This window comes from Eriocheir sinensis, chromosome 57 (genome assembly GCF_024679095.1).
Source record: "Eriocheir sinensis breed Jianghai 21 chromosome 57, ASM2467909v1, whole genome shotgun sequence".
NCBI classification, from domain to species: domain Eukaryota; kingdom Metazoa; phylum Arthropoda; class Malacostraca; order Decapoda; family Varunidae; genus Eriocheir; species Eriocheir sinensis.
In genome coordinates this window covers 8,088,679-8,113,306 of record NC_066565.1, presented here as the reverse complement: position 1 = coordinate 8,113,306, position 24,628 = coordinate 8,088,679, and the positions used below count along the sequence as shown (strand labels likewise).

The following is a 24,628-nucleotide window of genomic DNA, read 5'->3' as shown; positions in this document are numbered from 1 at the left end:
CACTATCCACCACAGAGGCAGAGAAAGACCTGGGATTATGTTACCAGGCTACCAGTGAAGGGATATCCAGCACACTAATACCACATGGGAAACACTCCACAATCCACCACAGAGGCAGAGAAAGGACTGGGAGTATAATTATGTTACCAGGCTACCAGTGAAGGGATATCCAGCACACCAGTACCACATGGGAAACACTCCACTTTCCACCACAGAGGCAGAGAAAGACCTGGGAGTGTATGTTACCAGGCTACCAGTGAAGGGATATCCAGCACACCGATACCACATGGGAAACACTTCACTATCCACCACAGAGGCAAAGAAAGACCTTGGAGTGTATGTTACCAGGCTACCAGTGAAGGGATATCCAGCACACCAATACCACATGGGAAACACGCCAATATCCACCACAGAGGCAGAGAAAGACCTGGGAGTGTGTGTTACCAGGCTACCAGTGAAGGGATATCCAGCACACCAATACCACATGGGAAACACGCCAATATCCACCACAGAGGCAGAGAAAGACCTGGGAGTGTGTGTTATGAGGCTACCAGTGAAGGGATATCCAGCACACCAATACCACATGGGAAACACTCCAATATCCACCACAGAGGCAGAGAAAGACCTGCGAGTGTATGTTACCAGGCTACCAGTGAAGGGATATCCAACATACCAACACCACATAGGAAACACTCCACTATCCACCACAGAGGCAGAGAAAGACCTGGGATTATATGTTACCAGGCTACCAGTGAAGGGATATCCAGCACACCAATACCACATGGGAAACACTCCAATATCCACCACAGAAGTAGAGAAAGACCTGGGAGTGTATGTTACCAGGCTACCAGTGAAGGGATATCCAGCACACTGATACCACATGGGACACACTTCACTATCCACCACAGAGGCAGAGAAAGACCTTGGAGTGTATGTTACCAGGCTACCAGTGAAGGGATATCCAGCACACCAATACCACATGGTAAACACTCCAATATCCACCACAGAGGCAGAGAAAGACCTGGGAGAGTATGTTACCAAGCTACCACTAAAGGAATATCTAGCACACCAATACCACATGGGAAACATGCCAATATCCACCACAGAGGCAGATAAAGACCTGGGAGTGTATGTTACCAGGCTACCAGTGAAGGGATCTCCAGCACACAAATACCACATAGGAAACACTCCACTATCCACCACAGAGGCAGAGAAAGACCTGGGAGTGTATGTTACCAGGCTACCAGTGAAGGGATATCCAGCACACCAATACCACATGGGTAACACTCGACTATCCACCACAGAGGCAGAGAAAGACCTGGGAGTGTATGTTACCAGGCTACCAGTGAAGGGATACCCAACATACCAATACTACATAGGAAACACTCCACTATCTACCACAGAGGCAGAGAAAGGCCTGGGAGTATAATTATGTTACCAGGCTACCAGTGAAGGGATATACAGCACACCAATACCACATGGGAAACACTCCACTATCCACCATACAGGCAGAGAAAGGCCTTGGAGTGTATTTTACCAGGCTATTGGTGAAGGGATATCCAGCACACCAATACCACATGGGAAACACTCCACTATCCACCATAGAGGCAGAGAAAGTCCTAGGAGTGTATGTTACCAGGCTACCAGTGAAGGGATATCCAGCACACCAGTACCACATGGGAAACACTCCACTATCCACCACAGAGGCAGAGAAAGGCCTGGGAGTGTATGTTACCAGGCTACCAGTGAAGGGATATCCAGCACACCAGTACCATATGGGAAACACTCCACTATCCACCACAGAGGCAGAGAAAGGCCTGGGAGTATAATTATGTTACCAGGCTACCAGTGAAGGCAAAATCAAATTTTTTTTTTTTTTTTTTTTTTTTTTTTTTTTTTTTTTACATATGGCCTACAGCGCCGGTAGGCTAATCCATATGAGCCTGATGGTTGGCCCTAGCCCGTCATGGCGCAGGCAATTGTTTATAGTGGTGCCATTATTATTATTGGCTCATGCTGCCCCCTGGAGCTCATTCTTGATTCCACTTGTGCTGCAGAGTTTCTTCTACCGTCTGGGTTGATAGGTGGTCTTCAGGACAGCAAGTGGGTAGTCTTAGGCCACTCGGCGGTGACTGAAAAATCCCATGTGGTTAGCGGCGGATTCGAACCATCATGGACAACGCACCGAATGCGAGGCTGGCACGCTAACCACTCAGCCACTGCCTCCCCTGAATGTATGCCTACATTTTTTTTTATGGTAAAGGAAACAGCTGAGGGCAGTAAATGAAGCAGGAGTCACATCACGGCAGCCACTATAAATAAAGTTCGCCCGTTCCGCTAATGGGCTGGGGCCGTCCAAGAGGGCCTACTGGTTCTACAGGCAGACAGGGGATAGACAGGAAGCTGATGAGAAAATAGAATTCCCAAACCAATTCTGGTGTGTGTCTGTATGCATGTGTGTGTGTGTGTGTGTGTGTATGTGTGTGTGTGTGGACTAGAACAAACAAACAAAAAACATAGACCAATAGTTACATTAGGAAGACATACTCAAAAAGGAAAAAAACTTATTCATGGAAACCAACAAGGAAAGGTTAGATACTGAGGAAGGGAGGAAGAACAAAGGGGTGGAATAAGATAACATGTGCTTGTGTGCTTAGAACTGAGTGTTGGAAGATCAAGACAGGAAGGAAGGGCATGATTGCAGGCTGCTGGAAAATACAATACAATACATTACGATAGATTACAGTATGGAAAGTATGTACCTGCCTCTAATAGTACATACTGAGGATGATATGTAGCTACTTCTTCCATCCTCACAATTAATACAGGAAGGAAGGGCATGATTGCAGGCTGCTGGAAAGTACAAAAAGATACATTGCAATAGATTACAATATGGGATAATAGTGTAGCTACTTCTAATAGTATATACAGAGGATGATATGTAGCTACTTCTTCCATCCTCACAATTAATACAGGAAGGAAAGGCATGATTGCAGGCTGCTGGAAAGTACAAAAAGATACATTGCAATAGATTACATCATGGAATAATAGTGTGTAGCTATACTAATACAGAGGATAATATGTAGCTACTTCTTCCATCCTCACAACGAAGGCAGCATTTCCAGACAGTAAGTAACAGCATAATCGCAAACCTCTGGAAGATACAAAGTGACACAAAGTGAAAACATAATTGGAAGCTGCTGCTGGAAATTACGAAAAGGACATTACGAGATGAAACACAACAGACCAGCGTGCTTCCTCCTTCCTCTGAATTATGGCAAAATCTCTTGGACAGGAACTGAAAAGAAAATGACAAACTGTTGGAAAAATACAAAGAACTACTGGGAAAGAAATGGATGCAAGGTGATAGATTATGTTATGAAATGGGAAAATAATACATGAACTAACTGTCCCTTCCCCTGAATAGAGACACATAAGCTAATGCCAAAAAAATAAAGACACTAGACCAGTGGCTCCCAAACTTTTCACATGATGCCCCCTATTGATTTATAAGAAATCCTCACGCCCCACATCATTTGTTACTCCTTCGTGTGTGTGTGTGTGTGTGTGTGTTTATTTCTTGCAAAACTGCAATTTTTGGCAGATGGAATCACGCCCTCTCTTTACCTAGCTCACGCCCCCAAGGAGGCATGCCCCCCAGATTGGGAACCACTGCACCAGACGATAGATTGTCATGAAATAGGGCAATGATATGTGGGTCATCAGTACAGGTGTGGGGTCATCAGAGCAGGTGTAGGGTTGGCAGGGCGGGTGTGGGCCCATCAAGGATTAGTGTCAGGACAGGTGTGGGGCTGTCATGGCAGGTGTGGGATTTTCAGGGCAGGTGTGAGGATGTCAGGGCAGGTGTGGGATTGTCAGGCCAGGTGTGGGGCTGTCAGGGCAGGTGTGGTGTCATCAGTGCAGGTTTGGGGTCGTCAGGGTAGGTGTGGGGCCATCATGGAAGGTGTTGGATCGTCAGGGCAGGTGTGGGGCTTTCAAAGCAGGTGTGAGGATTTCAGGGCAGGTGTGGGATTGTCAGAGCAGGTTTGGGGCTGTCAGGGCAGGTGTGGTCTCGTCAAGGCAAGTGTGGGTGTGTCAGGGCTGGTGTTGTGTCATCAGTGCAGGTTTGGGGTCGTCACGGTAGGTGTGGGCCCATCATGGGAGGTGTTGGATCGTCACGGCAGGTGTGGGGCCGTCATACTCATAGATACTCACAGATGACTTCTGGAAGAGGCCCCTTCAGGCCTGTGACTCCAGTTCCAAACTTACTATATCCTGGTCTGGGTGCCGGACGCGCTGGCCAGCTTCAATACTTGCTCTGTGAGGGCAGATATGTGGGGCCATACGTCAATGCAGGTGTGGGTTGTCAAGGCAGGTGTGGGGCCGTACATCACGGCAGGTGTGGGGCTGTCAAGGCAGGTGTGGGACTGTCAGGGCAGGTGTGGGACTGTCAAGGCAGGTGTGGGGCTGTCGATCAGGGCAAGTGTGGGATCGTCATGGCAGGTGTGGGACTGTCAGGGCAGGTGTGATCGAGGTTGTCAGGGCAGGTGCGCGCGATTGTCATGGCAGGTGTGGGGCCATCATTGCTGGTGTGGGACTGTTAGAGCAGGTGTGGGGCCATCATTGCTGGTGTGGGACTGTTAGAGCAGGTGTTGGGCCATCATGGCAGGTGGTGAGCGATCATGGCAGGTGTGGGACTGTCATGGCAGGTGTGGGGCCATCATGGCAGGTGTGGGACTGTCAGGGCAGGTGTTGGGCCATCATGGCAGGTGTGGGACTGTCAGGGCAGGCGTGGGACTGTCAGGGCAGGTGTTGGGCCGTCACGGCAGGTGTGGGACTGTCAGGGCAGGTGTTGGGCCGTCACGGCAGGTGTGGGACTGCCATGGCAGGTGTGGGGCCGTCATGGCAGGTGTGGGACTGTCAGGGCAGGTATTGGGCCGTCATGGCAGGTGTGGGACAGTCAGGGCGGGTGTGGGGGCATCATGGCAGGTGTGGGACTGTCAGGGCAGGTGTTGGGCCGTCATGGCAGGTGTGGGACAGTCATGGCAGGTGTGGGGCCGTCATGGCAGGTGTGGGACTGTCAGGGCAGGTGTTGGGCCGTCACGGCAGGTGTGGAACTGTCAGGGCAGGTGTTGGGCCGTCAGGGCAAGTGTGCGATCGTGAGGGCAGGTGTGGCCGTGTAGGGCCGTCATGGCAGGTGTGGGACTGTCCAGGCAGGTGTGGGGCCGTCATGGCAGGTGTGTGACTGTCAGGGCAGGTACGTGTTGGGCGGTCATGGCAGGTGTGCGACTGTCAGGGCAGGTGTGGGGCCATCGGGGCAGGTGTGCGATCGTCAGCGCAGGTGTGGGGGCATCAGGGCAGGTGTGGGGCCGTCATGGCAGGTGTGGGACTGTCAGGGCAGGTGTGGGGCTGCCAGGGCAGGCGTGTGCATGGGGCCGTCAGGGTAGGTGTGTTGCCGTCATGGTGCCTTCCTGTGGTCAGGGGCCGTCTGTCTTGCCCATAATTCCGCCCCAACCTATGACACACACCCGTGTAAGGCATTGTGCTGCCAAAACATGTGTGTGTATTGTACGCAGGAAATGACGACCCCCCCAACCTTACGTACCCTTATACCCGTATAATGCACTGCACTGCCAGATTCGTGTTGCCTTGGGTACCTGGCTATACAGTAACCAGCAGATAACATTATTTCGTCTGATGTGGAAATATATTTACAATTTGTATCGTTTGTGGTCCAATGTAGCGTGTTTGAGGCTCGTGCGTGTAGCGGAAAGTTCCAGTTGGCAACACTGCCAGGTGACAACAACAGCACGCGCCGAGGCCCGAGCAGCATCCCTTCTGGCCCTGCCCAACCAGCCCCCTAAAACACCCCAGAAGAAGAAGACGACGAAGGCTCCACACCCACGGGCCAGCGCTGGGGACCTGCTGGCCAGCGACACCCTCAGCCCCAACACTGCCAGGACAACACCTCCACCACCGCCGCCGGGAAGTCTTAACCTTCTCATGCAGCAGAAGTAGGTAAGCTGTCCTGCACAAGACAGGCCGCCCTCCACTCATAAGAACATAGGGAAACTGCAAGAGGCCGGGTGGCCTACACAGGGCAGCTCCAGAATCCCCCCCACTACTCACGATGGGTGAGGTGTAGTTACAGGGGTTACAGGTAGAGGCTTGATCCTCGTTATACCGGCGGTACTAGGCACGCATCCAGTACCCCGTCACCCTACTGCACCCACACCTCACTGCCACCTGTCGTCCTCGTCCATGTAGCTATCCAGGGTTAAGATTCGTTTTAGGTCCGTGCCAGTATCTCATTACCTACTTTATGAAACATCAGTATCTCTTCATATATATTTTCGGCAAAACTTAAGAATAACCACTACAAACCAATATTCGTAGTAATTTAGCACGTGAAAGAATTATCATTATAATGCATTTTCGTATACGTTTTACCTTGGGGAGGGGCCAGGGGGGCAAGCCTCTTTAATTATAGAGTTAGGTGGCTTGGATTTTCTAAGTCCATTGTTATTGTTTCACAACCGCCTCTATACACAGACTGAGCCTCATACCTGCCTTGCAGTGCACCCTACAAACTAGTTCCTAAGTCAGTAATATCCAAAATGCGCATGGATTATAACAATTTCGGACAAAAAAACGGTCTTTTAAGAGTTTTACGTTATTTTTTTTTCTATATTAAAGCAACTAATGCCGCAGCTATTTGTATTTTCTAATACATTCGTAAAATGTTACTACGCGAGGGTATCAGCGGCGGCACCTAACGGTGGGTTCCTGAAGTCAGTTGTTTTCAAGCCGCCATAATGGATGGAAGCCCCGACACTCACTCCCTGAAAATATCCGTCTACTTTACCTTTCGGTAAGTGTTAACTGAGTATTTAACCTCTTTATTGGTGTGCATGTAGGTTGACAAAAGGATCGATTACTATCCCAGTACCGGGTCCAACAAAGACACGGGCGTGTCATGTGTCACATGGTGTGACAAGCACGTGTCAGAAAACAAACGGATATTGTTCAATGCGAGATACTTTTAGTGGAGTTTGAGTAAAATGGAGGCCAGGGTCATACGTAGCAGTCGGTAAGTCACTCCCGCGTCAATTAACAGCAGGAGCGTCAGTTCGATCTGGATGACAGCTGTCACAAATCTGTTTTATTTTGTACCTTAAACTACTCGGTAAAAATTATCTAGCATCAACTTACAAGAAGTGGACGGGTTAACCATCAGTATTGTACCATATGTAATTATGAAACATGACATTTCCCAAGAGTTGCTCGACTACGATTGGGGTGGTGGGGTGGGGGTTCAACTACGCTGACCATCCAATTGCACGCCCTACACTCGTCAACAGACCCGCTGCGGCGGCTGCTACGTTATATAGGAATAGATTAAAAGAGTATACGTTAGGGAATTTCCTTTCTTTAGAGACTAGGGATTTTTCCCGATTTTGGGGATTTTTGTAGGGACATTTTGAAAGCCCATTTTTCAGTGATTTGGCCGTCCACCACCAAAACCACTGTTCCCTACAGGGATTAATCGAGCTAACGACCACCAAAACCACAGCTCCCTAAAGGGATTAATCGAGCTAACGCCGCCGCAAAATAGCTCGCATTCATTACCTGCCGTATGAAGCATCACTAGGTCTTCATATATTTTTTTTCTACAAACGTTTGGTTAGCGACGGTACGCTTGGTTAGCAACGGTGCGCTTGGTTAGCGATGGTACGCTTGGTTAGCGATGGTACGCTTGGTTAGCGATGGTACGCTTGGTTAGCGATGGTATGCTTGGTTAGCGACTAGCCCACGCATGTGAGACCAGGTCCACCACGCGTGGTTATTTTATTTTTTTTAGAACACGCAGCCCAACGGCTGCCGTGCTGAGGGCCGGGTATAGCCTGGGCCTGTTCAGCCCGAGTCCTGGATGACCTTGAGTCATGGCTCAGGGCTGTTTTGGGGTGGTTAGCGATGGTATGATTGGTTAGCGATTAGCCCACGCATGTGAGTATACAGTATACGGTAGGGATTTTCCTTACTTTCGAGACTAGGGAATTTTTCCTGATTTAGGGATTTTTCTAGGGAAATTTTGGAAGGCCATTTTTCAGTGATATGGGCTCCCCCCCCCCAATACCCCGGTTCCCCACAGTTCCCCAGGCTTGTCTTGGGGGATTGGGGGGGCTGGGGTGGTGGAGGGGGTGGAGTGGTGATTCTCAAGATTTACCGTTTGGTTGGAGTAGTTTAAATATGCTCCCCGACCCTAAACCCTCTGCGAGCTATTTTATGGCTGCGGCGGCTGGAGCCTCGCCGCGGCCAGCACCAGGAGGCGACGCGCTTCCGTAAACATTATCCCCTATTTTCAAGAGTAAAAAAAAAGTCCTTAAATTGGATTTTCAAAGCGTTTCCATGACTGTTGAAGGTTTGTAGAAAAGATATATGAAGAGATACTGAGGTTTCTTAAAGTAGATTATGAGATACTGGCACGGACCTAATACGAATCTTTACCCTATCCAGTCTACTCTTAAAACAAGCTATCGTCCCTGCACTAACTATGTGATTGCTGAGTCTATTCTATTCCCCCACCACCCTATTACTAAACCAATGCTTGCCTATATTTCCTAAATCTATACTTTTCTAATTTAAATCCATTACTGCGAGTTCTATCCTGCTGGCTAATTCTCAGTACTTTACTTATATCGCCTTTGTTGTAACCCTTGACCCATTTGAATACTTCTATCAGATCTCCCCGCACTCTTCGGCTCTCTAGTGAATGTAAGTTTAGATGTTTCAGCCTATTTTGATATGGGAGGTTCCTCAGCCCCTGAATCATCTTGGTCATCCTCCTCTGAACTGAGTCTAGCAAGTTGATGTCCATTCTGTAGAGGCAGCTCCTTTGACCCTAAGCTCCCGTGTATCTAACCCCACCTAATATCGCTGTTCATGAATTTATCTAGTCTATTTTTGAATGTGACAATTGTATTGGCACTCACCACGTGACTGCTAAGCCTATTCCACTCATCCAGCACCCTGTTTGTAAACCAATTTTTGCCTGTGTCCCTGTTGAATCTGAATTTATCCAGTTTAAACCCATTACTTCGTGTCCTACCCGGTTCTCTTACCAACAAAACCTTATGAATGTCTCCTTTATTAAAGCCCTTCATCCATTTATAAACCTCGATCATGTCTCCATGCACCCTTCGCCTTTCTAGAGAATGCAAGTTTAACTGTTTGAGTCTTCCTTGTATGGCAAGTTTCTCAACCCTGAATCATCTTAGTCATCCTCCTCTGCACCGATTCTAACATTTTGATATCCATTCTATAGTAAGTTGACCAGAACTGAACCGCATAGACCAGATGAGGACTAACTAATGCTACATATAGTTTGAGGAAGACTTGGGGCTTTTGTTGCTTACGCCCTTGAAATAAATCCCAGTACCCTATTTGCTCGATATCTATCTTTAAAGCATTGTCACCTAGGAAGGAGATAAGAGCTCACTAAGAACACAAAATCCTCTCGCACCCAGACCTGCTTTTGAGAGTGTCATTTAAGCAATAGTTATGTGAGGGGTTGTTCCTACCTACAGTCAGAATACTGCACTTCCCTACATTGAACTCCATCTGCCATTTATCCACCCAGTCATACAATCTGTTGAGTTCACCCTGGAGAATACTAGCGTCCTGATCCGACTCAATTACTCTACCAATCTTGGTATCATCTGCAAATTTACTAACATCACTACCATAGCTGGGCACGATAACAGAAAACCTTATTCCCGATAACCGATAACTGATAATGAAAAACCTTAACGGTGATAACCGATATTCGTTAAATGGAGACACAAATATAGGAGATAACCGATACCCGATATAAATCCACAATTCCGATACTAGCTTGTGATAAGTCCGATAGGCGAAAACGATACTATATTGATATTTCAAATAAAAAACATAGATGAATTCAAATTTTCATGATCCGTATTTTAGAAAACTTACAAAACCTGAAAACCACATGTTGACACGTACATATGGACGGTAATACTAGAACGTTGAATTGGTCGCTCGTGAACTCGCATGCTCAGACCAGCAGCGTGAACCTGTACAGTCTCACAAAGCTTTAAATCAGATTAAGAGTTGCTGGAAGGCTGAATCAGACATACAGTACGCTACCACCATCCTCGCTGTTTCTAGAACGACACTCGATCTGTACGAGTTGTATTTATATGTACAGAGTGTCGTTCTAGAAACAGCGAGATGGTGGTGATCTATGTTTAATTCAGCTTTCCAGCAACTCTTAATGTGTTAAAAAGCTTTGTGAGACTGTACAGGTCTACACTTACTGGTCGGAGCATGCAGTTCACGAGAGACCAGTGTTTGTAAACAAAAGCCAGCTTTTGACGATGGGACACCAAAAACCACAACACCGGGTGCCTTCAATACCATGGCATGCTCACAAACGAATATGGAATATCAAATTTGAGGCAGTGAATAATCATTCTGGGGGCAAAGTTAAATGATTTTTCTCTTTAATATATTCCTTTTTTGAGTAACATAAAAAATAACCTAGTGTTTTAATTTTGATGATCTAAGTAGTCCCTTAGCTCCTCCCTCATGTTGCATGTGACCTTTTCTTCATTTGATGTTCCTAGCCTCAAAGCACTGCACTTTTCAGGGTGGAACTCCAACAACCACTTCCCCGACCAATGTTGCATCCTGTAGAGATCTTCCTGCAGTCTAACACAGTCCTCTCTCTTACCAGTTTGTCTCGATAACTGATGACTGCGTATTTTGAGTAATTATCAAACCCAAAAGTCAGACCCACGTCTGCACCAAATAACTTTTTTCATATTGGTTACTTTATTCAATTAGTGCGAATTCAGTTAGCGCGACCGCGTTCATCCACCTAATTCTCGCGCTAAATGGGGCTCTACTGTATAATACAGAATGTGTCGTCGGCTGTAGGCATATGCAGGCACGGATATGGGGGTGGGGAGCCAGATGACCCGGGCCCCCCCCAAAAAAATATTAGGATAACTAAAATATTTGAAATACCCATGAATTGAGAAAACATAAAATATATTTAAGATACCCCTAAGAAGCTAGAGAGGTGGGGAGCGAAGCCGGCCGCCGCTAGATAGCTCTGGACGCTGTCCTCCAAACTTTAAAAAATTCCTCCTCTGTGGTTCCTTGGGCTTTACTATGCGGAGGTGGACGGGATGCTCAGGCAAGATTTAAATTTTTTCGGTGTCTGATGTAATTTTTCACTCCTGCAGGGCCAGGGCACAATGGGCACCGCGCTCTTATGGCCCCGCACTCATCTAACAATCTATATACTCGTACAGGGCCGTAGTACGCCGTACCTAGGGGGGGGGAGGGGCTGGGAGTGTTGGATGCCCCCCCCCCCCCATCTGCTAAAATGTCCACTTTCTGGGAGAGTCAAAACGAAAACTGGTACCTTTCTGTTGCATTTCTGGAGAACTCAGGATTTTCTTTATTTATTTTCAGTATTTAAGTTCCGGAATCATATATTGAATATTATAGAGTAAGATTTAAAGGCCTAGGAAAAAATCTGTGTGACCTCATTCCTCACATGCAAGCAGAAAGTGAATTTTAGTGCAGGCCACTATCATCATTCGGCACTTGGAAGAGGAAATAAGGGAAGACTTCCTTGCCTTTGTGCGTGCTCATGACCTCACCGGTAAAGGTTTAGCCTGGCTCCTTTTGCGCACCGTTGAAGACCTCGGATTGAACATGGCCAAGTGCAGGGGACTTGGTTTCGATGGAGCAAGTGCCATGGTGGGAACATTCAAAGGGTGTGCCGCAGTACTCATGAAGAAGTACACCCTGGCCAAGCCAATCCACTGCTTGACAGAATCTTGTACTGACGAAGGCGTGTGACGTCAAGGAAGTGAAGATCGCTCTTCAAACACTGACCCAGGTGTACAACCTGACCCAGGTGTACAACACTGACCCAGGTGTATAACACTGACCCAGGTGTACAACACTGACCCAGGTGTACAACACTGACCCAGGTGTACAACCTGACCCAGGTGTACAACACTGACCCAGGTGTACAACACTGACCCAGGTGTACAACCTGACCCAGGTGTACAACACTGACCCAGGTGTACAACACTGACCCAGGTGTACAACACTGACCCAGGTGTACAACACTGACCCAGGTGTACAACACTGACCTAGGTGTACAACCTGACCCAGGTGTACAACCTGACCTAGGTGTACAACACTGACCCAGGTGTACAACCTGACCCAGGTGTACAACACTGACCCAGGTGTACAACCTGACCCAGGTGTACAACACTGACCCAGGTGTACAACCTGACCCAGGTGTACAACACTGACCCAGGTGTACAACACTGACCCAGGTGTACAACCTGACCCAGGTGTACAACACTGACCCAGGTGTACAACACTGACCCAGGTGTACAACCTGACCCAGGTGTACAACACTGACCCAGGTGTACAACACTGACCCAGGTGTACAACACTGACCCAGGTGTACAACCTGACCCAGGTGTACAACACTGACCCAGGTGTACAACACTGACCCAGGTGTACAACTTCGTTCATCCTTCAAATATGCGGTCTCTCCGCTTCACAGAGGTTGTCAAGGTTACCTCGGCCAAGCGCGAAACGCTTGTTCCCCTGTGCCCCACCAGGTGGATTGAGAGGCATGACAGAATGATGGTTTTCGTTGAATTTCTGCCTGTCATCGCTGTTTTTCTCGAGGAGGAACTTGACGCCACTGCTGGGCTCCTTCTCATCGCCATACGTGTTTCCTGCTTTCTCGTTGGACTGGTTGTAGTGGAGTGTATATTGGCACATACTCTCGAGCCGAGCCAAACTTCAGAGGAAAGATGGCGACCTGGTGTCAGCCGATGCCGTGGCATCAAGACCATTTTTGCCAAGTTCAGAGCAGATGCGGAGAATCATTTTCACGACGTGTTCACGAAAGCGGAAGAACTTTTGGTCGAGGTGGGGTCATCGCATGACACCATCCCTGTGCCACGACTCTGTGGACGACAGACCCAGCGATCAAATGTTCCGTGCGAGAATGCTGAGGAGTACTACCGCCGGGCGGTGTACATTCCGTTCGTGGACCACATCTTGGCTGAGTTGATGAGTCGGTTCGGTGACGACACAGTGCCTGTCGCACTTCAGCCAATCTTTGCAAATGTGTTACCTCAATCCCATGTAAAAGAAGCCCTATAAGAATTCCTTTTTATCTTCAGCTGCGTCTAATTTCACATAATAGCTCTTTTTTGTAAAGGTCAGGTTTGTAATTTATATATGACCTGTATTATGATCACCCTTGCTGCTTACATAGCGAAATAAACATTTAGTTTTCTTCGAGTGATCGTATGGTGATGATTTCTACCTGTTCAGATCTGCCTTTTTACGGGTCGGATGTGCAATTTGAATTGTTTCTTGTTATTGCTTGCCAGCTTAATATTGATTGCACTTCATAAATAGATACAAGAAAAATTCATTTGTCACATATACGTTGATTGCTCGGGAGCTGCGGATTTTAAGCAAAGAACCGCCATCACTATCCATTGATCTTCACTGTTTGAGGCTGTCGCTAACTTATGAAATTTTACCAGCGGGCTCCCCAAAATTGATTTTCTGGATCCGCCCTGCTTTGTTCCTCGTGTCGACTGTTATATCAACTGTTTTGCTTTCCACTGCTTCATTAATCACACTCTTGACTTCCTCCCCAACTTTCTGCTTGACTTCATCAATCCTAGATTTGAACTCACTGTTCACTTGAGACCTGATATCATCTCTAATTTCCTCCTTCAGATTCTTGACATCACTCTTGATCTCCTCTAATGCCTCAGTGGTTTTAGTTTCCAGGGCATCCATACGTCTTTCTACTTTATCCTGTCTCTTGGATGTGTTGGTTACTTGTTTGAACAATTTCCCCGCAACAATATCGCATTTGGTACAATACCAGTGAATCTTACTTACTTGATTGCTGCTCAGGAAATTATACACTGCCTCAGTGACCTCCTCACACTTTATGTGGTGCCACATTTCACATAGTTCACAGCCTAGAGCCTTGTCTTCCTCACCAACCTTAACCTTACAGACTGGGCATGTGTCTGTTTGTTTATCTGCGTCGCTATCGTCTGCCCCTGTCAGCTGATCATCCCCGCCCCCAGCAGCAAGGCTTGTTTTGCCAGATCCAACAGTATCCTTGGTTTTTGTGCCCGCCTGCTTACTAGACGGATTATTCTTGGAACGATTCATTCTTCTGGCAATATTACTATTGGAGAATTCCTTCACTTTTACAGAGCTCTCACGGGCACGTCCACCCTCGACCACGACCACGGACCCTAGGCTGCCGGTGTGTAGAGGAAAAGAGAACAAGGAAAGAACGAGGACAACAGCAACACACTCAGCCGCTGCAAAGGTTGGGGCCGCCTCATCTGCAGGGCTGGACAGCAGCATGAGTGGCCAGGACAAGCAGGAGCAGACTGCTGCAGGGGGCAGGAGGGTCAGTGGTCACCAGATGAAGCAACTTGCTGCTGGCAACTCCAGCAACAAAGGAGAGAGGAAGTTTGTGTGTCTGGAGTGTGGAAAAGAATTAATCACAAGGGGAGGCCTCAGATATCACACCTTTACACACACTGGTGTGAAGAAGTATGAATGTAAGGAATGTGGGAAACTATTCATCCAGAAGAGTACCCTTGATACACACACCCTTACACACACTGGTGTGAAGAACTATGAATGTAAGGAATGTGGGAAACTATTCACCCTGAAGGGTCACCTTGATAGACACACCCTTACACACACTGGTGTGAAGAACTATGAATGTAAGGAATGTGGGAAACTATTCACCCTGAAGGGTCACCTTGATACACACACCCTTACACACACTGGTGTGAAGAACTATGAATGTAAGGAATGTGGGAAAAAATTCATCCGGAAGAGTACCCTTGATAGACACACCCTTACACACACTGGTGTGAAGAACTATGAATGTAAGGAATGTGGGAAACTATTCATCCTGAAGAGTCACCTTGATACACACACCCTTACACACACTGGTGTAAAAAGTCATGAGTGTGAAGAGTGTGGGAAGAGGTTCAGTGTGAAGCAGACACTCAATGAACACGTCTTCAGGCACTATGGCCTTAGAGAGTTCAAGTGTGATGTTTGTGGAAAGCTCTTTAAGACAAAGAGAGACATTGCCAGGCACATGAAGATCCACTTCTGAAGTGTGTCTGCCTACAGTAGTTATAGTGACCAAGGTAGGGAAGGGGATGGGAGGGAGAGGAAGGGAAGAGAGAGGAAGGCAAGGCTGCAGTAGGGAAGGGAAGGCTAGCCCAAGAACGGGAAGGGAAGGAAAGGGAAGGCAGAGCAAGGGAAGGAAATCCCAAGGAAGGAAAAGGGAGAGTAATGTGGTGTGGCTGGGTGTGGTGTGGTGTGGCTGGGTATGGTGTATGGTGTGTGGTGTGACTGGGTGTGGTTTGTGGTGTGGCTGGGTATGGTGTGGTGTGTGGTGCGGCTGGGTATGGTGTGGTGTGTGGTGGGGCTGGGTGTGGTATGGTGTGGTGTGGTGTGTGGTGAGGCTGGGTGTGGTGTGTGGTGCGGCTGGGTGTGGTGTGGTGTGGTGGGGCTGGGTATGGTGTGGTGTGGTGTGGTGTGTGGTGTGGTGTGGTGGGGATTGGTATGGTGTGGTGTGGTGTGTGGTGTGTGGTGCGGCTGGGTATGGTGTGGTGTGGTGTGTGGTGTGGCTGGGTATGGTGTGGTGTGGTGTGGTGTGGTGTGTGGTGCGGCTGGGTTTGGTGTGGTGTGGTGTGTGGTGCGGCTGGGTATGGTGTGGTGCGGCTGGGTATGGTGTGGTGTGGTGTGTCGTGCGGCTGGGTGTGGTGTGTGGTGCAGCTGGGTTTGGTGTGGTGTGTGGTGTGGCTGGGTATGGTGTGGTGTGGTGTGTGGTGCGGCTGGGTATGGTGTGGTGTGGCTGGGTATGGTGTGGTGTGATGTGTGGTGTGGTGTGGTGTGGTGTGGTAGGATTTGACTCGGGGACTTTTTTTACCTCGCTGTTGGTGGTGTTTGCAGAAGGACAAGCAGGACCCGGACGGTGACATCATTATGAGGCTTGAGTACGGTCTCCTGAACTCCTCGTCCCTGGAGCTGATTGGTGAGTTGGCGACCCTGTTTTTTCTTTTTTCGCATGTCTCTCTGTCTCTATCTCTGGTTGTGGCTTTTAATTGATGGGTCTGTCTATGTCTGTGTGTCTGGTTGTTTTATTAATTTGCTTCTCATTTTCTCTCTCTCTGTCTGGGTCTCTCTATGTCTTTGTCTCTGTTTTTCTCTCATTTTCCCTCCCTGTGTGTCTCTGTCTCTCTTGATGTTTTATTTGCTTCTCATTTTCTCTCTCTGTCTGTGTGTCTGTCTCTCTGTGTCTTTGTCTGTCTCTGTCTCTCTCTGGATTTCTGTAGCTTTTATTTATTTTTACAACAAAGGAGACGGCTCAAGGGCAACAAAAAGTGCATAGAAAAAAAAGGCCCGCTACTCACCGCTGCCATAATAGACGAAAGTAAAGAGTGGCCAAGAGAGAGGTCAATTTGTGGTGGAGAGGTGTCTTGATAATGGCTGTTTTATGTCTACTTCTCATTTGGTCTCTGTCTGTCTCTGTCTCTGGGTTTCTGTAGCTTGTAGTGATAGTTCTCTCTCTCTCTCTCTCTCTCTCTCTCTCTCTCTCTCTCTCTCTCTCTCTCAACCCGTACGCTCTCAACAGCGCGGAGATGGTGGTGAGCATAGCCAAGGGGTGCAAGGAGGAGGTGTGCAAAGTGGACATGCAGACCGAGGTGGCGTTCCTGGATGGGTGAGTCCGAGGGGGATGGGAGGAGAATGTGTGTTAAGATGCGATTGGTTCAGCTGTGTCAAAGTTCTCAAGCTCTGTTCAAGTCTTCCATCCTCAAACTTCACTTGTAATCTTGTCTTAACCTCACTTTCCAGCAATAACAGTTCAGTCTGAGGGGGATGGAATGCCATCAGTTAAGCTGCGTCAAAGTTCTGAAGCTCTGTTCAAGTCTCCCATCCTCAAACTTTCTCTTGTCTTAACCTCACTTTCCAGGAATAACAGTTTGGTCCGAGGGGGATGGGATGCGAATGTGTGTTAAGATGCGATCAGTTAAGCTGTGTCAAAGTTCTCAAGCTCTGTTCAAGTCCTCAAACTTCACTTGTAATCTTATCTTAACCTCACTTTCCAGCAATAACAGTTCGGTCATCATAGGCAAGATCAACCGGCTTGAGGTGACAGCAAGCAACAAGGGGGAACACGTGTACCTCCCCAGCCTAATGGTGAGCCTGGCGCCGCCCCTCGTGGTCTTCCAGCCTCCTCACCAGTGCATCTTCCACTCCTCCGAGCTTGTGTATAACTTGACCAACCCTCTGAAGAGCAGTGCTGAGGTGAGTGAGGGAAGGGAAGGGAGAGGAAAGGAAGGGAAGGCTGAGAAAGGGAAGGGAAGAGAAGGGAAGGTCAAGGAAGGGAAGGGAAGAGAAGGGAAGGTCAAGGAAGGGAAGGGAAGAGAAGGGAAGGTCAAGGAACAGAAGGGAAGGTCAAGGAAGGAAAGGGAAGGGAAAGAAAGGGAAGAGAGAGGAAAGGAAATTGAAGAGAGGAGAAGGGAACGGAAGGTCAAGGAAGGGAACGGAAGGGATGGAAAGGGAAAGGAAAGGATAGGGAAGGGAAGGGAGAGGAATCAGAATCAGAAACTTTATTTCCATTTTATACAATGGTTATTCTTTACAGGCTTAAAACTATTGATCATAGTATATAGAGTGGTCCCCCCCCCCCCAGGCGGGGACTCCGAGGCAGGGTGAAGGTGCGCCATTTTGAAATTTTGGAAAAGATGTCTACATAGTTTGTCTATTTTTGATCTGTTGTCTGTCTGGAAAGCTGGATTTTCTTATAGCCTTCTCAAACTAATGCTTCCTCTACATAGTTTGTCTATTTTTGATCTGTTGTCTGTCTGGAAAGCTGGATTTTCTTATAGCCTTCTCAAACTAATGCTTCCTCTACATAGTTTGTCTATTTTTGATCTGTTGCTCTGTCTGGAAAGCTGGATTACCTCATGTCATTAGAATGCAATTGATACCTTTTCTTGGCCTTTGGAAAGAGTTGATGTGAGGGGAAGTGTTGAGGATGCCCGCATACAGTCCTTGCTGAGCAGTTTCTGTGTCTTTCAGAGTGTGTGAAGCAGTTTGCCAACCTGGTCCTGGCTCTCATGATGCTGTTCGCCAGGTACAATCACTGGATGGTGGGCGACAAGTTTGAGAGACTCGCCCCCTCACTGGTAATTATGCCCCGTTGTCATTTTTCCTTCTCTCTGGTCAGGGGCAGGACCTAGTGTTTTTTATGCCTTTTTTGTTTTATTGCCCTTGAACCCTAAAAGATAAAACTACATGACCTCCCCTAACTTAACCTCACCTAGCCTTACCGAATGTCTACTAACTTAACCTATCCTCCTTACCCTAGCCAAGAAGTCACCCGCAGCCTTGAAGGGAAGGACGGAGGAACAGCCGCCAACTCCCCCGCTGGCGCCTCCACTTCTACTCCCGCCTCCGCCTCCCCCACCTCCACCTCTCTCAACATGGACGGTCGAAAAAGGATGTTTAGTGTGGAGGTGTTTGATTGGGGTATGTGGGTTGGTGTTTATAATTTCATTTGTGTGTGTGTGTGTGTGTGTGTGTGTGTGTGTGTGTGTGTGTGTGTGTGCTACCCTTCCCTCCCTCACCCCAATGTTTGTCTCTAGGTGTTTGTAGGCGATAAGATGACCTTTCAACACACCTTCTTTCTTTCCTTTATTCTTTCCCTCTTTACGATGTTATTGTAAGTATACGTAACCTTAAACTAATGAAATACAAGTTACGTGAACCCTACCCTCGAGATATGTTATTTTGATCTCTGTACGTATAGGCAAGATTACGTCTCTTAAACTAACGATATATAAGTTATGTCAACCTTAACCTGCGAGGTGTTTGTATAAGTAACCTCAATTCACTGGCATGTTTGTATAAGTAACTTAAATTCACTGGTATGTTTGTATAAGTAACCTCAATTCACTGGTATGTTTGTTTAAGTAACCTCAATTCACTGGTATGTTTGTATAAGTAACCTCAATTCACTGGTATGTTTGTTTAAGTAACCTCAATTCACTGGTATGTTTGTATAAGTAACCTCAATTCACTGGTATGTTTGTATAAGTAACCTCAATTCACTGGTATGTTTGTATAAGTAACCTCAATTCACTGGTATGTTTGTATAAGTAACCTCAATTCACTGGTATGTTTGTATAAGTAACCTCAATTCACTGGTATGTTTGTATAAGTAACCTCAATTCACTGGTATGTTTGTATAAGTAACCTCAATTAACTCGTATGTCGTATGTTACTTTGACCTGTATGTATACAGAAGATTATGTCATTTAAACTACCACAATATAAGTTACGCCAACTTTACCTACGAGATGTTTGTATAAGTAACCTCATTTCATATGTTACCTTGATCTGTATGTATAGGAAGATTATGTCATTTAAACTGATGGAATATAATTTGTCAACCTTACTTACGAGATGTTTGTTTAAGTAACTTCAATTCACACTTTGATCTCTGTACGTCGAGGCAAGGTTACGTCAGCCCAGCACTCACTGTTTGCTTATTTCTCGTCTTTACGTAGACGTAACATTACGATCCTTGTATTGTTGTAGGACTTGTGTTGTGGAGAAGAAGTATTGCTGTAGGACTTGTGTTGTGGAGAGGAATATTGCTATAGGACTTGTGTTGTGGGGAGGAAGTATTGCTGTAGGACTTGTGTTGTATAGAGGAAGTATTGCTGTAGGACTTGTGTTGTGGAGAGGAAGTATTGCTGTAGGACTTGTGTTGTGGAGAGGAAGTATTGCTGTAGGACTTGTGTTGTGGAGAGGAAGTATTGCTGTAGGACTTGTGTTGTGGAGAGGAAGTATTGCTGTAGGACTTGTGTTGTGGAGAGGAAGTATTGCTGTAGGACTTGTGTTGTGGAGAGGAAGTATTGCTGTAGGACTTGTGTTGTGGAGAGGAAGTATTGCTATAGGACTTGTGTTGTGGACAGACAAACAACGTAATATAATCTTATAAGGGAAGTAAGAGTGTTATAAAAATTGCAACAGTTTGTCAGAAAGGCCTATTTTTAACCCCTTGACTGTGGATTTCCTACAAGAAGACATCAAAAAGATATAGGAGTGGAACAAAAAGTGGCTGCTACAATGCAATGAGGAAAAATGTAAAGTTCTGAACCTTGGGAGGGGATATCCAGCACACCAATACCACATGGGAAACACTCCACTATCCACCACAGAGGGAGAGAAAGACCTGGGAGTGTATGTTACCAGGCTACCAGTGAAGGGATATCCAGCACACCAATACCACATGGGAAACACTCCACTATCCACCACAGAGGCAGAGAAAGACCTGGGAGTGTATGTTACCAGGCTACCAGTGAAGGGATATCCAGCACACCAATACCGCATGGGAAACACTCCACTATCCACCACAGAGGCAGAGAAAGACCTGGGAGTGTATGTTACCAGGCTAACACTGAAGGGATATCCAGCACACCAATACCACATGAGAAACACTCCACTATCCACCACAGAGGCAGAGAAAGACCTGGGAGTGTATGTTACCAGGCTACCACTGAAGGGATATCCAACACACCAATACCACATGGGAAACACACCAATATCCACCACAGAGGCAGAGAAAGACCTGGGAGTGTATGTTGCCAGGCTACCAGTGAAGGGATATCCAGCACACCAATACCACATGGGAAACGCTCTACTATCCACCACAGAGGCAGAGAAAGACCTGGGAGTGTATGTTACCAGGCTGCCACTGAAGGGATATCCAGCACACCAATACCACATGGGAAACACTCCAATATCCACCACAGAGGCAGAGAAAGACCTGGGAGTGTATGTTACCAGGCTACCAGTGAAGGGATATCCAACATACCAATACCACATGGGAAACACTCCACTATCCACCACAGAGGCAGAGAAAGACCTGGGATTATATGTTACCAGGCTACCTGTGAAGGGATATCCAGCTCACCAATACTACATGGGAAACACTCCACTATCCACCACAGAGGCAGAGAAAGACCTGGGAGTGTATGTTACCAGGCTACCAGTGAAGGGATATCCAGCACACCAATACCACATGGGAAACACTCCAATATCCACCACAGAAGTAGAGAAAGACCTGGGAGTGTATGTTACCAGGCTACCAGTGAAGGGATATCCAGCTCACCAATACCACATGGGAAACACTTCACTATCCACCACAGAGGCAGAAAAAGACCGTGGAGTGTATGTTACCAGGCTACCAGTGAAGGGATATCCAGCACACCAAATCCACATGGGAAACACTCCACTATCCACCACAGAGGCAGAGAAAGACCTTGGAGTGTATGTTACCAGGCTACCAGTGAAGGGATATCCAGCACACCAAATCCACATGGGAAACACTCCACTATCCACCACAGAGGCAGAGAAAGACCTGGGAGTGTATGTTACCAGGCTACCACTGAAAGAATATCCAGCACACCAATACCACATGGGAAACACGCCAATATCCACCACAGAGGCAGAGAAAGACCTGGGAGTGTATGTTACCAGGCTACCAGTGAATGGATATCCAGCACACCAATACCACATGGGTAACACTCCACTATCCACCACAGAGGCAGAGAAAGACCTGGGAGTGTATGCTACCAGACTACCAGTGAAGGGATATCTAGCACACCAATACCACATGGGAAACACTCCAATATCCACCACAGAGGCAGAGAAAGACCTGGGAGTGTATGTTACCAAGCTACCACTAAAGGAATATCCAGCACACCAATACCACATGGGAAACACTCCACTATCCACCACAGAGGCAGAGAAAGGCCTGGGAGTGTATGTTACCAGGCTACCAGTGAAGGGATATCCAGCACACCAATACCACATGAGAAACACTCCACTATCCACCACAGAGGCAGAGAAAGACCTGGGAGTGTATGTTACCAGGCTACCAGTGAATGGATATCCAGCACACCAATACCACATTGGTAACACTCCACTATCCACCACAGAGGCAGAGAAAGACCTGGGAGTGTATGTTACCAGGCTACCAGTGAAGGGATATCCAGCACACCAATACCACATGGGAAACACGCCAATATCCACCACAGAGGCAGAGAAAGACCTGGGAGTGTATGATACCAGGCTACCAGTGACTGGATATCCAGCACACCAATACCACATGGGTAACACTCCACTATCCACCACAGAGGCAGAGAAAGACCTGGGAGTGTATGTTACCAGGCTACCAGTGAAGGGATATCCAGCACACCAATACCACATGGGAAACACGCCAATATCCACCACAGAGGCAGATAAAGACCTGGGAGTGTATGTTACCAGGCTACCAGTGAGGGGATATCCAGCACACAAATACCACATAGGAAACACTCCACTATCCACCACAGAGGCAGAGAAAGACCTGGGAGTGTATGTTACCAGGCTACCAGTGAATGGATATCCAGCACACCAATACCACATGGGTAACACTCGACTATCCACCACAGAGGCAGAGAAAGACCTGGAAGTGTATGTTACCAGGCTACCAGTGAATGGATATCCAACATACCAATACCACATGGGAAACACTCCACTATCCACCACAGAGGCAGAGAAAGACCTGGGATTATATGTTACCAGGCTACCAGTGAAGGGATATCCAGCACACCAATACCACATGGGTAACACTCCACTATCCACCACAGAGGCAGAGAAAGGCCTGGGAGTATAATTATGGTACCAGGCTACCAGTGAAGGGATATCCAGCACACCAATACCACATGGGAAACACTCCACTATCCACCACAGAGGCAGAGAATGGCCTGGGAGTGTATGTTACCAGGCTACCAGTGAAGGGATATCCAGCACACCAGTACCACATGGGAAACACTCCACTATCCACCATAGAGGGAGAGAAAGACCTAGGAGTGTATGTTACCAAGCTACCGGTGAAGGGATATCCAGCACACCAATACCACATAGGAAACACTCCACTATCCACCATAGAGGCAGAGAAAGGCCTAGGAGTGTATGTTACCAGGCTACCAGCGAAGGGATATCCAGCACACCAATACCACATGGGAAACACTCCACTATCCACCACAGAGGCAGAGAAAGGCCTGGGAGTGTATGTTACCAGGCTACCAGTGAAGGGATATCCACCATGCCAGTACCACATGGGAAACACTCCACTATCAACCACAGAGGCAGAGAAAGGCCTGGGAGTATAATTATGTTACCAGGTTACCAGTGAAGGCAAAAGCCGTGCCAATTGCAGCGGACGGGTTAAGAAATATGTATACATACGACATTTTGAAGTTTTTTTTTTTTTTTTTTCTTACATGTGGCCTACAGCGCCGGTAGGCTAATCCATGTGAGCCTGATGGTCGGCCCTAGCCCGTCATGGCGCAGGCAATTGTTTATAGTGGTGCCATTATTATTATTGGCTCATGCTGCCCCCCGGAGCTCATTCTTGATTCCACTTGTGCTGCAGAGCTTCTTCTAGAGTCTGGGTTGATAGGTGGTCTTCAGGACAGCATGTGGGTAGTCTTAGGCCACTTGGCGGTGACTGAAAAATCCCAGGTGGTTAGCGGCGGATTCGAACCATCATGGACAACGCACCGAATGCGAGGCTGGCACGCTAACCACTCAGCCACTGCCTCCCCTGAATGTATGCCTACACTTTTTTCTATGGTAAAATAAACAGCTGAGGGCAGTAAATGAAGCAGGAGTCACATCATGGCAGCCACTATAAATAAAATTCGCCCGTTCCGCTAATGGGCTGGGGCCGTCCAAGAGGGCCTTCTGGTTCTACAGGCAGACAGGGGTAGACAGGAAGCTGATGAGAAAATAAAATTCCCAAACCAATTCTGGTGTGTGTCTGTATGCATGTGTGTGTGTGTGTGTGTGTGTGTGTGTGTGTGTGTGTGGACTAGAACAAACAAACAAAAAACATAGACCAATAGTTACATTAGGAAGACATACTCAATAAGGAAAAAACTTATTCATGGAAACCAACAAGGAAAGGTTAGATACTGAGGAAGGGAGGAAGAACAAAGGGGTGGAATAAGATAACATGTGCTTGTGTGCTTAGAACTGAGTGTTGGAAGATCAAGACAGGAAGGAAGGGCATGATTGCAGGCTGCTGGAAAATACAATACAATACATTACGATAGATTACAGTATGGAAAGTATGTACCTACCTCTAATAGTACATACTAAGGATGATATGTAGCTACTTCTTCCATCCTCACAATTAATACAGGAAGGAAGGGCATGATTGCAGGCTGCTGGAAAGTACAAAAAGATACATTGCAATAGATTACAATATGGGATAATAGTGTAGTTACTTCTATTAGTATATACAGAGGATGATATGTAGCTACTTCTTCCATCCTCACAATTAATACAGGAAGGAAAGGCATGATTGCAGGCTGCTGGAAAGTACAAAAAGATACATTGCAATAGATTACATCATGGAATAATA

The 24,628-nt window shown here is 47.2% G+C and overlaps 1 long non-coding RNA gene across 21 annotated transcripts in view; it reads right to left on the bottom strand.

The window, feature by feature from the left end:
- The window catches only part of LOC126984805 (uncharacterized), a 118,035-nt gene that overhangs the window by 41,409 nt on the left and 51,998 nt on the right, over window positions 1-24,628 (bottom strand). For 20 of the 21 annotated variants that reach the window (XR_007737842.1, XR_007737847.1, XR_007737849.1 and 17 more), the window contains one exon: window positions 19,093-19,402. This is a non-coding gene — a long non-coding RNA (uncharacterized LOC126984805). Of the gene's footprint in view, window positions 1-19,092; window positions 19,540-24,628 lie in introns of all 21 variants that reach the window. The other variant, XR_007737843.1, reaches the window with a different exon arrangement.